This window comes from Microcebus murinus, chromosome 7 (assembly GCF_040939455.1).
Source record: "Microcebus murinus isolate Inina chromosome 7, M.murinus_Inina_mat1.0, whole genome shotgun sequence".
Taxonomy (NCBI): domain Eukaryota; kingdom Metazoa; phylum Chordata; class Mammalia; order Primates; family Cheirogaleidae; genus Microcebus; species Microcebus murinus.
This window is the reverse complement of record NC_134110.1, coordinates 34,411,875-34,426,319: the sequence shown is the minus strand read 5'-3', so window position 1 is coordinate 34,426,319 and position 14,445 is coordinate 34,411,875. Positions and strand designations below refer to the sequence as shown.

At 53.6% G+C, this 14,445-nt stretch overlaps 1 protein-coding gene across 3 annotated transcripts in view; it reads right to left on the bottom strand.

The window, feature by feature from the left end:
- Positions 1-14,445, bottom strand: part of ST3GAL1 (ST3 beta-galactoside alpha-2,3-sialyltransferase 1) — a 92,096-nt gene that overhangs the window by 33,092 nt on the left and 44,559 nt on the right. Inside the window, exon 3 of one of the 3 annotated variants that reach the window (XM_012785454.3) lies at positions 6,565-6,783. The exons of 1 other annotated variant lie outside the window; for it this stretch is intronic. The gene's annotated coding sequence lies outside the window, so the exon portion shown is untranslated. Of the gene's footprint in view, positions 1-15; positions 356-6,564; positions 6,784-14,445 lie in introns of all 3 variants that reach the window. One more of the 3 variants, XM_012785453.3, reaches the window with a different exon arrangement.

Sequence of the window (14,445 nt, the reverse complement as noted above, 5' to 3'; positions counted from 1 at the left end):
ATGTGGGTAGCTTACGCAAGGTCACACGGTCAGGAAGGGCTCGGGCTGACTCCTGAGCCTGCTCTTCAGCTCCTGCTGTGACGTGCCTGTAATGCAGCTCTGAGGACAGCTGATGGCATGTTTGTCTTCACTGCTCGATAGCGAAGCCACAGACTAGGCCAGCTGCAGATCCAGCATGGAGACAGGGCACTTTGGCACCAATGGCAGAGGGCGGGGGCATAGACGATGGCCTCCCAGGAGAGTGCGTGGGGCTGGCGATGGGAACACAGCACAGTGTGGAAAGCAGGGCGCCGTCCTGAGAGGCTGCAGTGCGTGCTGCCAGATCGTGGACGTCTTCAGGAACAGGAACGTGGGGCTGTGGGCCAAGGAGAACCACGGCTGGTTGTGAGCACCAGACAGTAGTGACCGCAACTGGCACATGAGGCTGGACTGGAGTGGGGCGTATAGGGCACCCTAAGGGGAGCCTGGAGAACCGCCCAGTCTCCATCTCAGGGCACCTGGGAAGCCTATCTCCTTTGGGGGGGCCTCAGTTTCCCCACTACCTCCTGCACTGACTCTAGCCCGGAAGTGCCAGCAGGTGGGAGAACTCTTGGTTGTGCTCCCAGATCTTCCGCCTCTCACCCTTGTCCCTCTTACTTGTTCCTTTGCTGGGGAACTGGGGGAGAAAACAAAGTGTCCCCTGAGCACACAGACTGGTGCTGAGTGGGCGGTGTGCAGAAGTGCCCCAGAGAAACACGATTAGCCAGGATTAGGGTCACATGAGCAGGAGTCAGGTATGTTTTCATATTCTCAGCTGCACAAAAAGAATTTAAATCCACAAAGCTCCTTATGTGTGTGGATTGAGGGGTGCTAAATTTGGAGCCTGAAGACAGCTATGCGACATTAGAAGCGTGTAATGTGGTCAGGAATTTAAGCAGTCGCACTGTAAGCACCCAGGCTCACACCTGTCCCCAGAAGGAAGGATTTCCCCAATTTGGGTGGCACAGAAGTCCCCATGAAGGAAAGACTATTTGGAGTTACCAAGCCCCCACCGCACCAGCCCTCAGGGGTCTGTCAAGGGTTCTAAAGCCTCATGTGGGACTGAGAGGCTGCAGGCCTTGTCGCCCTAAAGCTGAGATCCAGAAAGTCTGACATGTGGCTTAAAGAAATACCTTTCTTCACAGTCCCCGGACTTCCAAGGAAATGTACTTACTCTACTGATTTGCAGGGGCATCCAGAATGCTTCTAAAGGAGTCAGGGGGCAACCTCTAGTGGAGTCCAGAATGCGGATTCAGATAACATTATAAAACCCTGCTGCTCACATAGTCCAGGCTTCCGAGACAGGCACAAGCACCAGGCGACAGCAGGTGTCTGGCAGGAACCATCCCTACACTGAGGGTTGCAGGGTGTCACAGTGCCCAGCAGGGTCACAGGACCGAACTGCCCTGGCCCAGCACCCCACTGCCCCCAGAGGAGAGGACAGGCAGCTCTCATCAGAAAAACAGCACGAGCCATCTGCTGTGGGCCCTCCTGGGTCCTGCACTCAGGAAAGGGAGACCTTGGCCCTTGACAAGGGATTGCGGAGCAGTTGGGGACTGGCAGCCGGAGGGGAGGGCAGGGATCGGCATGACGGGGCAGTGCGCTTTTAGAGCAGCTGAGACCAGCAGCCCTAGTGAGGCTCCGGGCTGCAGACAGGAGGGGACAGGAGACATGGAGCCAGAGAGAGTGTGAGATGTCAGTGCCGTGTCTCCCCATAAGCTCCCACAGCTGGTGAGTCCTGGAGAAATCCATGCAAATACTTGTTGGGGACCTGTCCCTAACGTGCCCCAACTCTGTGCCAAGCACCCGGCTGGCACTTCTCCTAGGTCTCCCATTTGACCTTCCTAACATTTTTTTTTTTTTTTTTTTTTTTTTTTGCTTTCACAGAGAAAAGATGGAAAGAGAGAGGCCGAGGTCCCTTGCTCAGGGTCACAGAGTGAGGGATGAACCCTGACTTTTTAGAGGCAGACGCCAAGCCAGTGCTGCATTAGCTGGGCCTGCAACGAGCACCGTGTCTGGTGGGCGTTTGCTTTTTAAGCCACCTGGAGATGACGCTGGGGGCTGGGGAACACGCCACAGGGCTGCAACTTCCCAGCCTGTCATGGATGAGCCCCACCCGTGGTTAGCAGTTATGAAGACGTCTCATCGTCTAGCTCTTATTTGACCAAAGGGGCTCAGGCAGGTTCAAGGCCACCCTCAGAGTCAGGCGCCTGTTAAGCGGTGGACGGAGGACGAGAACTCAGGCCCAGACCCCACTGCCATGGGGAAAGTGGGAAAAGGACGGGGTTTGACCGCTCCACAGCCTCACTGGCTGTGTGACTTGGACAAGCCACCTGAAACACACCCTGCCACATCTTGCCCTTGTACGCAAAAACAGACAACACAGCCACACATGCCCCAGGAGTCCTGGAGAATAGAATGAGGAAATGAAGCGCTTTCACCTCTAGAAGGGCCACTAACCTATCTGATCCCTTCTCTGGCAAAAGCAGACACTTCTGTGCACTGACTTTGTACCCAGTACAGTTTTAAGAGCTGGCCCAAGAGCTTTATTCCTGTACCTCGTGGAATCTATGAACGTGCCCATTTAGCAGATAGGTGATTAGATAAATAGGTTAACTCTCTTGGCCCAGGGATGTATGTTTTGTAAGCAGGAAGCTCAAAGGTGGACGGAGCAGTCTGGTTCCAGAGGCCAAGCTCTTCAAGCTAAGCATCTGCCTCTCAGCCTGGGCTGGTCTCAGCAGCCTGGGGCCCTGGATAGAGCCCGTCCCCCAGCGGAGGGTGCACCCATGCGGGCGGTGATCATAATGCCACTCGTCCTCCTTTCGATGAGAAGGTGAGCCTGGCAGGACAGAGGGGAAACAGCTATGCTGGGCTGCTGGTGATGCTAAATGCCCTCACGGCCAGAGGGGCTGCAGGGGGGCCCCTCCGTCCCAGGCAGTGGGCATTCAACACGGGAGTGCGCCCCCCAACCCACGCCACGAGCCCTCCTGAGGGCTGGGCAGGTGGACTGTACACCTTGTCCCTGGCTTCCCATCAAAGGGCCTCCCACATGAGGAGCTCAGTATTTTAAAAGTATCTTGTTCTGCCCAACTGGCTTTAAAACGCACAGGTGTTGCTTTATCTTCTCCTAAAATGCAGGGATGAGAGGTGGGCCTGGCCAAGGTCGGCTGCACTCCTTGGGTCTGAGAGAGAAACCAAGGCTTGATGGGGCAGGAGGTCTAGGGAGGTTTCTGGGTGTGGCAGAACACGCAGGACACTGGGCAAGAAACCTCTCCAGAAGCACAGCACGGGGTTGGAGAGAGGCACAAGATCTAGACAGGGGCCACCCCAGCTATTTCATTTTGGCCTCCAGTGTCCTGATCCTTTTCGCTTCTTCTCTTTCCTTCTCCCCAGGAATGACCAACACCACGGTTCCTTGTGCTCAGGGACCTTCCTTTGTGCCCCACTGTGTTCCTAGAAGAGTGATCACACTACCTTCGATGATCCCCTGAAAGGGAGGCACCATCCCCATTTTATAGACAAGGAAACTTGGGCTAAGAAAAGTCCAATGATTGCGACTTACCCAATCTCACACTCAGTAAGAATTAGATCTGGCATTCCAATCTACATTTTTTCCCATGCTAACCTATAATTCGGAGACACTCCGCCACAGGTCTCTTGCATTCCTACACATCTTGCTGGGTAGACGAAGAATGCAAGGCTCTGACTGCTCTGTACCTGGGCTGTGTTTGCAGCAACCAGTCACGAGACATGAGGAAATTTCTCACTCTGGGACTAAGAGCTGGCTTGCTTGCTGTTTGTTACAAAACGGTGGATCCCCCCAGCCTGGTGCTCCCGTCCTATATTGCAACCCACAGCCTTAGGGCCAACAGGGAGTGCTGCTTGTTGAACAGTGAGTAATAAAGTCCAGAACCCTCCAGAGTCTTATCAAATGGACAGAGTGGCCAGGCTGGGGCTGAGCCGCCGAGGCACACTCAGCATCTTACTTAGTTCTGTGCCCTGACCCAGCCCCTCTCCGGGGCTTCTTTAGTGGACAGAGGGACAGCTGGAGAACCCAGCGACGCTCACTGGCGATGGGCTTGCTGGTCCTCGGCGAGGACACAGGTGGGCTGGCTCCAGGTCCCACAGCGCAGCAGCTTTCTGAGCATTTCTTACGAGAAACTTTCAGCAGCTCACAGGCCAGTAAGCGGGCAGAATTGCTTCTTGATTATTATTTTTCCAGCTGAATGAGATTCAGTTAATGGAAGACTCACTAAGTCCTTCTGGGCTCTAACGAAAGAGACACATTCTGCTGTTCCAGAAATGAGTTTCTGGTTCTGCAGCCACAGGTCCCAGGGCTGAGACGGTTGAGGATGGTCTGGAGCTGATGGTCTGGGGCAGGAGGGCTAAAGGAGTATCCCCCTTCACAGGGCATCTCTTTGCTAAGATACGGAGGTCTGCAAAATCAAAGGGGAGCTGGCAGAAGGCTCTGTCCCCGTGGGTGGCTGCTACCTGTCTGGGAGGCAAAGGGTATAGTATTTCAGGGCCACAGGGGAACACCTGGATGACCATACATTTTCTGAGGCTCAGGGAGGGCCGTGACTTGCACAACATTGCACACTAGTCTGGGGTTGCACTAAGACTAGAACCCGGGCTCCTTAACTCCCAAGCACGTCCCTTCCACACACCCGGCCCCATGAGCTGCTCCAGCAGGAGCAAGGTGGGTGCCAATGCCACCATTCAATGGAGGGGCGAACCACATCCACAGACAGGAGCCTCAGCCCGGTGGCCATGCCAGGACAGAGGTCTGCCTGCCTCAGCACCCCCCACCAGACCCCAGACTGCCACCAGACCTCCCTCTCGGAGGCCCAGCACAAGGTCAGCAGTGTAGTCTGCAAGACTATTTCTTGTTCTATTTCTGCGGTTTTGGAATCCAGGCTCCCGCCACTCTGCCTGGAAACATGGGCCTCAAGTACTGGATTGCAGTGGATTGCTGAAAACTCCCAGTCCTAGTTTAAAAATATGCTTTGAGAATATATGCAAAGCAAGAATATGAAACTATTTCAAATTTCACCAAAAAGTGAAATTGTGCGAAGAGGATTAAGATAAGTAGTTTCCTTTCTGATGCCCTATTCCATTCTACCAGATTTTTCTTGCTGTACAACACCCCTTCCACACTACTACAGACACTTGGAGATGACGGACCAAAGGACACCAGAGATAAGTAGCAACTGTGTGGGAGGGAGGGTGAGGGGACAAATGCAGAGAGAACCAAACTCAAAGAGTGTGATGGTACACCAAGCATATTCCCTGCCTCAGGGCCTTTGCACATGCCATTCTCTCTACCAAAAGTATTCTTATCCTGGAATCTGTATGGCTTGCTCTCTCACTGCATGCATGGCTGTGCCCAAATGCCCTCCTTGGAGAGGCCTTCCCTGATCACCCTAAAATAGCATCTCAGTCTCTGTCCACCTGCTCTGCAGCATTTCCCTGCATAGCCTTAATCATGAACAAAGACTCTGTTGTACACTGGATTGCTTGTTTGTCTGTCTCCCCCACCAGAAGGCAGGAGTTCCTATCTCCCTGGTTTCTACATCCTCCCTGCTGAGAACCCTGCAGGCTGATTGAGTGGTGACACAGGCAGGCACTCAGTGCTCAGGAGCAAAGGTTCACTCTGGTTTGTGTCACATGAGAGATGGGGAACGTGGTCATTTCTGGGCCTCAGAGTCCTCATACAGAAAACGGGGTGATCACAGTGGCAAATTCAAATCGGCCTTGCCCGCAACAGCCAGGGGCGGTATCTGGCTAGAGCAGGTGCCCTCTGATCTTTGCAGCTTGTGTTTGGAGGTTTTCCTCTCCTAGCTGAGCCCTGCTTGTTTCTGACAGAGCAGATCAGCCGTCCTCAGGGAGGGGAACGCAGAACTCGGCCTACACACTTCCTTTGGCTTTTGCAAAAACAACAAAACCAAAAATACTACAAAACCACACCGAGGAGCTGTACAAGTGCCGAGAGCTGCGGTGAGCAAGGCTGAGTCCTCCCCCGTGGCCGCGGCAGGATGAGGCACACGGCACACATGGAGGCACCTGGCCTGGTCCCGGGGTAGTGAGGACAGGACGGGTCTAGTTCCTAAAGAGCCTGGAGCCCCCGAGTGACCTTCCCCGGAGGTTGGCATGGGCCTCCGTCAGCCACGGTGTGCTCACTCCTGAACCCACATACCCAGGTGAGGCTCTGGCTTTGCCCTGAGCCCGGCACCTGTGGGGAACGCGGCTGTTTTTCTCGAATACCACCCTCCTTCTCGGCTCCTGGAGCTCTTTCCTTATCAGCCCAGGAATCTGTGTGAGCAAAATAGAAAATGGAGTCACAGGTCTCCCCGTGAGAGTCCGAGCTTTGGCAAAGGAGGACGACCTCCGTGACTTGGCCTACGACAAAGAAAGCAAGGCCCCTCAGAGCACAGGTTCTAACCCTACCTCTGCCACTCACCAGCTGTGCAGCCTCAGTGGAACTGCTTAACCTCTCTGAGCATCACTTTCTTCATCTGGAAAGTAGGAACAAATGCCCCAACTTACCACCGGGAGAGGGTACGGAGCTCTGCCGGGAGAGTGTCTGCAGCACGCTCGCTGGGGCACAGCGTACACTCGAAGTGCCGTGCGAAGCACCTGCCGAGCCCGGGTGTGGGGAGGGCAGGGCACGGCCACCCCAAGAGCACTGGCCAGGGACCTGAGCGCTGGGGCTTGGGCCCCAAACTAAAACGAAAGCTCTGGCTGCATGATCTCCACGGCTGCTTCCTGTTGTAAAAAAAAAAAAACCCCACTAAATCTGGAGTTTCAACCAACGCGTGAAACGCGGGGGCTGGGGAGGGACAAAGCAAAGGTGGCCAGGACACAGGGCTCTTGGGCCAAACCTTGAAGGATGAGGGGGGCGGGGAGAGACAGAAAACGAGAGGAGGGCGAGCTCCTTCTCCGGCACTGGCTGTGTGCCCGCACCGGCTTAAGCCCTTCCACATTCATTATTTAACCTCCCGACTGTCCCTGCAGGTAGCTCCAGCCTCGCCATCACCAGAGGGGGACACTGGCGCTCAGGGCTGAGGAGCTGGGAGGGGTCCCGGGGGCAGTGGGGGCTGGACAGGACGGGGGCTGGAACCAGGCTGCAAGTCCAAGGCCGCCCCCTCCCCGAGGAGGTGTGTGTGCAGGTGGCGCTTGCAACAGGGCTGGGGGCAGGTCACAGATCACAGTGGGCAGGGTGCGAGAGGTGGTTCCGACTCTGGAATATTCTTCTCACTGGCAGGAAACAGACAGCTGGGCATCTTGCGAAGAGAGCCAGCTCTTGAACTGAGAAGCGGGGAGGTGTCAGTGCCACAGCCTTAGCTTTTGTTCCTAAATGCTGAGTGAGAGGACAACCCAGGATAAATGACGAGAACAACAAATGATAATGACGCCCTGCCCTCGGGCTCTGTCACAGCTGCTGCTGCTCCTGTCACCTGGGAAGGTGTGGAATGACTTCCCCTCAGGAGAGGGGATGGAAAGAACTTTCTGAACAGTCAAGAGCAGACCTCCAGGCTTCTTTCTCTCCCTCTGCCCCGAGTGCACCTGTGCCACCAATAAAGGACGCCCGGTGGCCCTGGGACATTGATATTACCTAAGGCCCATGGAGGGAGGAGGTTCCGGGGCCAGGCTGCTGCTGGGGCTGAGCTGCCTGACTCGCCAGGGAAAGGACATTGAAGATGAATTTTTAAAAGCAGCAGAATAGTTTAATGAAAAGCAGTTACTTTCCAGAACATGCGGTATGTGTGGTTTGTGCCCCTTCTCTCTGCATGCGGGGACGCTTGGCGGTGGTGGCGGGAGGGACACAGTCTGGTGGGCCTCAGGATGGTGAGGGGCACCCGATGGCCGGGGTCATCCCCAGCTCACTGGCTGCACATCCTGCCACGAGTCACTTAAGGCCACTGTGCCTCAGTTTCCTCATTTGTAAAGAAGAATGGTGCCCACCTCCTAAGGTTGCTGAGCAGATTTAGAGGGTCGGCACAGGTGAAGAGTGTAAAGCAGGCCTGGCAGGTGGGCAATGCTCTCTATGGACTCACAACTGTCATCGCCATCATCATCGTCATCATCATCTACTACGGGACACAAACTGCACATCCCACAGAAGATGTCAGTTTCTATTTCTAAGGTAAGGAAGTTGAGGCTGGGAGGGTCAAAACTGCACTGAATTAGTCATCACAGAACTCACTAGCAGTGAGCTGGGAGGAGGCCGAGGACTGTTCTCCACCCCACACCACGGCAGGGCTGGGCCACGCCGGGCAGGGGTGCGGACGGGCTGGCAGTCCCCATGTCCCTTGGCCTCTCCCTCCCCAGCTAACAGAGGCCTCTGCTAAGCAGCCTCAGACGCAGCCCTTCCTAAGCAAAGCCAGATGCGGGAAAGCTAACGTGTGTGAGGAAGGAAACAGCAACTCGGGGACTCTGAGTGGCCATGCAGTCCCCCAAGGGCGCCCAGAGCCTGGTGGCTGCTTGCCTGTGGGTGGAGACTCAGGAGCAAGAAAACACCCGGGCTTATCAGCCGGACCCAGAAACTTCTGCAGACCCATCCCCAGCCGGGTCCTGCAGGTTACCACGGTGCTCTGCTGGGGTCAGTACCTATGGGAAGGGGTGGAGAAGTACTGTCACTTTGGAGTTCACATGCACATTTTTGTAACAAATGATCTCTCTGAGTCAACTCTGGCTGTGAACATTGCCCAACTCCTCAGAAACAGGCACAAAAGTTCTTGAGAAAATGCAAATCTGCTGATTTTGCTGGCAAAACGAGCTTTGACTTCACATGATGAATCCCGGCTCGCACAAGACTGCGACTTGGCCAAGGTCACAAAGCAGGTCAGCAAGGCAGGGGGGAGCATGGCCCAGGGCTCCTCACACCTGGTCGCCTCTGTCAACTGCCTCGTGCTTCACTGCAGGAGTCAAATATCTATTTTCTGAGCACCTAGTTTGTGCCAAGAATTGGGAGAGGTGCCAAAGGACATCAAGAGAAACCAGAGGAGGCATTATCATTGCAGGGCAATGCCCAACCTTTATAACATGGGACATGCTACCACCAGGGCACTAGCAGCACCCCAGTTTTATTCAGGGCTTGCTGTGAGCCAGACACTGTCCTAAGTGCCTAACCCAGTAGAACCATCACAATGACCCTGCAACACTGGCCCTTGCTATGGACTGAACTACCCTCCCCATCCCCCAAGTTCATATGTTAAAGCCTTCACCCTCTAATGTGACCGTATTTGGAGATAGGGCCTTTAGAAAGCTATTAGGGTTAAATGAGGTCCCAAGGGTAGGGTCCTAATGTGATAAAACCCCTGTCCCTAGAAAGAGGAAGAGACCACAGAGCTCACTCTCCATGTGTAGAAGAGAGACCATATGAGCACACAGGGAGAAGTCAGCTGTCTGCAAACCAGGAAGACAGCGCTCACCAGAACCCAACCCTATCAAGACCCCTGATCTAGGACCTCAGCCTCCAGTACTGTGAGAAGGTAAATTTCTCTTGTTTACATCATCCAGTTGATGATATTTTGTTAGGGCAGCCCTAGCAAACTAACACAGGGCTATACGTATCACCCTCGTTTTATAGATGAGGAAGCTGAGGCACAGGACCTTGCTGAAGGCCACACGCCTACCACGTGAGAGCCGGAGTCAGACCCAGGCATCTGGCTGGAGACCCCAGCGTGGCCAACTGTGTCATGCGACTGTTTATCACCCGCCTCCGGCCTGTCACCTCTCGCCGCGGGAGGACTGTGCCTCTCCGCTCCGTGGTGCTGGGCTTGGCCACGTCACTTGCTTCGGCTAACAGCGGGTGAGCAGTTACGACGAGTGCCATCTCTGAGCAGAAGGCTGAAATTTGACTGCGCAGTTCTTTCACGTCTGGTTTGAGGACGGCACGTCCTGGTGAGTGACAACCTTGGGCCTGGACTTGAGACTGAGAAAGCTCATGAAACACTGAGCGCCACGGCTGACCCGCAGCAGAGACCCACACAGCCGTCCCACGTGTCACGTGAACAAGAAATACGCACTTGTCGCAAGTCACTGAGCTTAGAGATCGTTTGAGTTATGCAGCAAAGCTAACAAAACCAGGCTCCTCCTGCAATTATTCTGTCTCCTACCCACAAACATTTGATTTGTAAGAACTGAGTAGGGGGTCAGGAGATTGGACTTTCACCCAGGTGCTGCCACATAGCAGCTCAGCGGCCAGATAAGCCACTCCATCTCCAAACCTCAGTTTCCTCCTCTGCAAACCAGGGATGATATGAGTCCCGTGTCCTGGGGCTGTTGCAAGGATTCAGTGAGATGACACAGAGTTCCCTGCACGGTGCCAGCAACGATTAGGATGACGATGTGCTGTGTCAGGGCTGAAGATGGAAAGGGCTGGATTTGCGTCGAGTGCTGCTCCTTACAATGGTGCTCGCTCGGCCAGACTGCGGGAGGTCTCCCCTGCACAGGGAGAGGCGGAGGGCCGGTCCTGCTCAGGGGGCAGCAGGAAGTAGGCTGGGAGGAGCAGAGAGGCACTGGGTTCTCGTGAAGCTAAGACTGCTCCCTCCCAGGTCCCCCGGGCCCAGAGAGTCACTGGAGCATGGAGGGCCTGCCTCCCCTCCCCCACCTCCAGCCCTGCTTCACAGATGAGAAACTGAGGCCTGAAAAGGAGAGGACCATCTCCAAGGTCATACAGCCAGCCAGCCTCAGAACTTGGACTAGAACCTGGTCTCCTGAGACCAGCCTGGGCATCCTTCCATTGTCTCCTGCTCGTTTAGGAGGAAATGAGACTCATTCCTTATGCTGGCTGGGAAGGAAAATGTCAAGTTTCTCTCCCCTCGTGGGTGGATTTACCAAAATGCGACACAACGCAACAAGCTTTTCTTTGAGTCACTTCAAAATATGTCCTCTTTCTGGGAAAGAGTCAAGCCCATTCACACACTCCCTGGGGCCTGGAAGGGAAAGCGGGTAGTGAACTGGGAAGTCAGTTTAAGACCTGAAATCACAGTTGTTGGTTTCATGCCGGTTTTGGTTTTTTTGAGTCCTTATTTGCTGGTCTGTTTTCCCCCCAAGCCCAGAGGTGGGCCATGTTGGGAGGAAATAGCCACGGGGAGGTACAGGGTCTGCCCTTTGAGAGCAGGGAGAGGATTCTCCATCGCAGAGAAGAGACAGGTGAGGCCAGCACAGGCTGGGCCGGGCACAGAGGGTTTCAAAGATGGGAAAACGTGACAAGGCAGGAGAGAAAAAGAATTCCAGAGTCTTAGAGCGTAAAGTTTTGAAAGGGAGTGAGGAAGACAAACATGTGGCTTTTTGTGTTTTGGGGAAGCAGGGGGCAGGAGGGAGACTTGGTAATCAGGAGGAGGATCCGCAATATGAAAGTTCAGGAAGCTGGGCGGGAGTGCACTGCAGTTCATTCATCTGCAAAACAGGGAAACTGAGGCTAACTCTGCAGACACCTGGGGGGCAGTCTGTGATATAACACATGTGAAACATCCCAGAATAGGCACCGCACACGATTTGGAGCCACAATACCCAATGCAGCATCCACTGTTAAGAGGTGATTTTTCACGGGTCTCTTGCACTCCTGTGTGTCGACGAGCAGAAGCACTAACGGTTTTTGTTCTGGGCTATCTTTTTAAAGATGCACAGAGCAGGGAACACAGAAATAGTGCCTCCCTCTAGAGCAGGGCTCAAGTTTGCTATTGTCAGTATAATAAAGATAATGTCCCCCTCCAGGAGAAAGGTTGAGGGTTTACTTGCAGCCCATTATAAAAGATAATGGTTCCTCATCTATGAAGCAAACCCATGGGACTTGGGGGCAGGTGGAAATAGTGCAAACAGGAAACTCAGGCTGCCCTCTATGCTGTAATAAAGTCCCTTGTCTCTGATCCAGGAAGCTCCTGTCTTCTTCCACCATCTGCCAACAGGCTAATTTGTTAGCTTGCAAGTAGGGTGACATCTCAGGCTTGTCACAGTTCTTTACAGCTACTAGCCTCATGTGGCTCTTTGTACTTAAAACTAAACTTTACATTTAAAATGCAGTTCCTTAGTTGCAACTTATTAGTTAATTAGTGCCAATAATTAAATTAACTAATTTAATTACAAGTGAATAAAATTTAAAAGACAGTTCCTCGGTTGCACCAGCCAAATTTCAAGTGCCCAAGGTCCTCATGTGGTTAGTGGCTGCGGGAATGAACGGTACAGACGCAGACCATTCCCACCACTGGGAGAGTTCTATGGGAGAGCACCGGCCTAGCGGCTGAGGCACAAAATCTGGGGCCAGACAGGCTTTGGCTCCACCCTTGTTCTACTACTCACTGGCTATGAGACTGTGAGTCAGTCACTGAACCTCTTGGAGTTCCATGTTCTCACCTGTAAGATGAGAACCACAGGACTGACCTCATACAAGACAACACAAAGTGCTCAGCCCCGCCCAGGCTGGTGGTTAGGATTCCCTAAATAGGAGCTAATTGTTAGGCATTGAGCAAATAAACAAACACCAGTTCCTCTTGGCATTACAGAGGGAGGGGGTGTTGGGCAACCTTGAGAGATGGAACTGGTTGGAAAGAAGTTAGCAAACTACAGAGGGGCCTGGAAAGTCAGACTTAAAGGTTTGGCCTTGACCCCAGGGCAACTGGGAGCCTCAGAAGATTGTAGGCAGCAGGAAGAAAAGATAAAAATTCAATGAGTCACTATAAGAAATGTGTTCTGAACTCTGTGGAGTGCAGGTAATTTGGTATTTGAATCAGACTGTGGGTGACAGTAGGGAACAGAAATGAGTGTGCTTCCGTGCTTTTGAAAAAAGATTCATTTTTTTCCAACTCCACCACTTATCAGTAAAGGAAACCACAGGAGAAGGTTCACAGTTTGACTTCCCTCTCTGCTCCCAGAAGTCCCACAGTGCTTTGCGGGGCTGCCTGGAGAAAGCAAGGAAAGAAGCACAGTCTGGTGATGCCTCTTCTCTGCCACCCAAGCTCATGGGGACAGTGGGGACAGAGCACAGGGTTTGGTCCAGCAGACCTGGCTGTGAGTCCTGGCACTGCTATTTCCAGCCATTTCACCTCTGCCAGCCACGGCTCCTGCCTCGCAGAGACAGGCCCTGCAAGGCCCTCCTGGGGCTGTTGGGGAAGTTGGATGAGATAATATATGCGAGCTCCCTGAATAGTTCCTGGCACACAGTAGGGACACTCAGAAAAGGAGACCTCCTTTTTTCTCTGGGCTGAGCTAGAGGACACGTAGGAAACCTGAGCAGCACGGAGGGGACAAGGATGGTAACCAAGAGCCGCTGGTCTTTCCTTAGGTAGCAAATTATTCCCCGTGATCCTTGGAGTCACCTCACCTGGGAAGGCAGGTTTCAGGTTTTCATTTCCTTAGCGGAGGTCAGGCTACCTGGAAGGTGCCCTGCAAAGTAGATGCTGTTGGCACTCTGCCCAGAGGCCTTTTCCGGGCGGGGCCACACCCCTCAGCTGCTCTGACCGCTGGCTGCTAGCAGCTCACAGTTGCCTCTTGCTCTAGAGAATTTCCCGTGGCCAAGCAGGAGCTGCCTTACCTGGGAGGTGGCCACCCTCTCACCCCTGCCAACCTGGGCAGCCCACAGTGACTAAAGAACACAAGGCTACACAAGGCAGGACCCCTTTGCCTCAATGTGGGACAGCTTGCAGGGCAGCTCCACGGTGCAGTGTGTGCTCTGGGGTTCCCGGTGGAATCAGGTTGACGGTCAACTGCAGTTGGGAGCACAACCCAGCTCAGCAACTCCCCCTGCCCAGTCCTGCCTCCCCCACCCCTTCTCTTGGAACACTTCCTCAGTCACTCACATGCACCGAACCCCTGCCTCCCGCTCTGCTGGGAGGGGAGGGGATCGCCTGTGTCAGGCTGGTCTGAGCTGCAACCATCAGGAAGAGACAACTTCAGAAGGGGGGAACTCTTTCAAGTTCAGAGAACTTTCTCAAGAGCATGGAGGATCCTCAACAACCACCTGGTCCAGACTCTTGTCTCATTATAAATGAGAACCCAGAAGCCATCGGTCATTTAGCAGAGACTCACTGGGTCCCCAGAATGTCCCAGGCCCTTTTGTGATGCTGGCAACAGAACAACGGACAAGATAAAGTCCCTCTCTTCTGAATGCTTACACAGCAAACATAACAGAGCAGATAACGGTGAACACTTTTGCAGAAAACCCCATGGGACTTGGGGGCAAACAGAAATGATGCAAACATGAAACTCGGGCTGCCTGCTGTGCTGTGAGTAATTAAGTCCTTTCTTTGTCTCTGATCCAGAAAGCTCCTGTCTTCTGCCAGCATCTGCCAACAGGCTAAATTGTTAGCTTGTAAGTAGGGTGACACCTCATGCTCGTCACAATTCTTTACAGCTACTAGCCTCATGCGGCTATTTCTAATTAAAATTAAACCTTAAATTTAAAATACAGTTCCTCAGTCACAC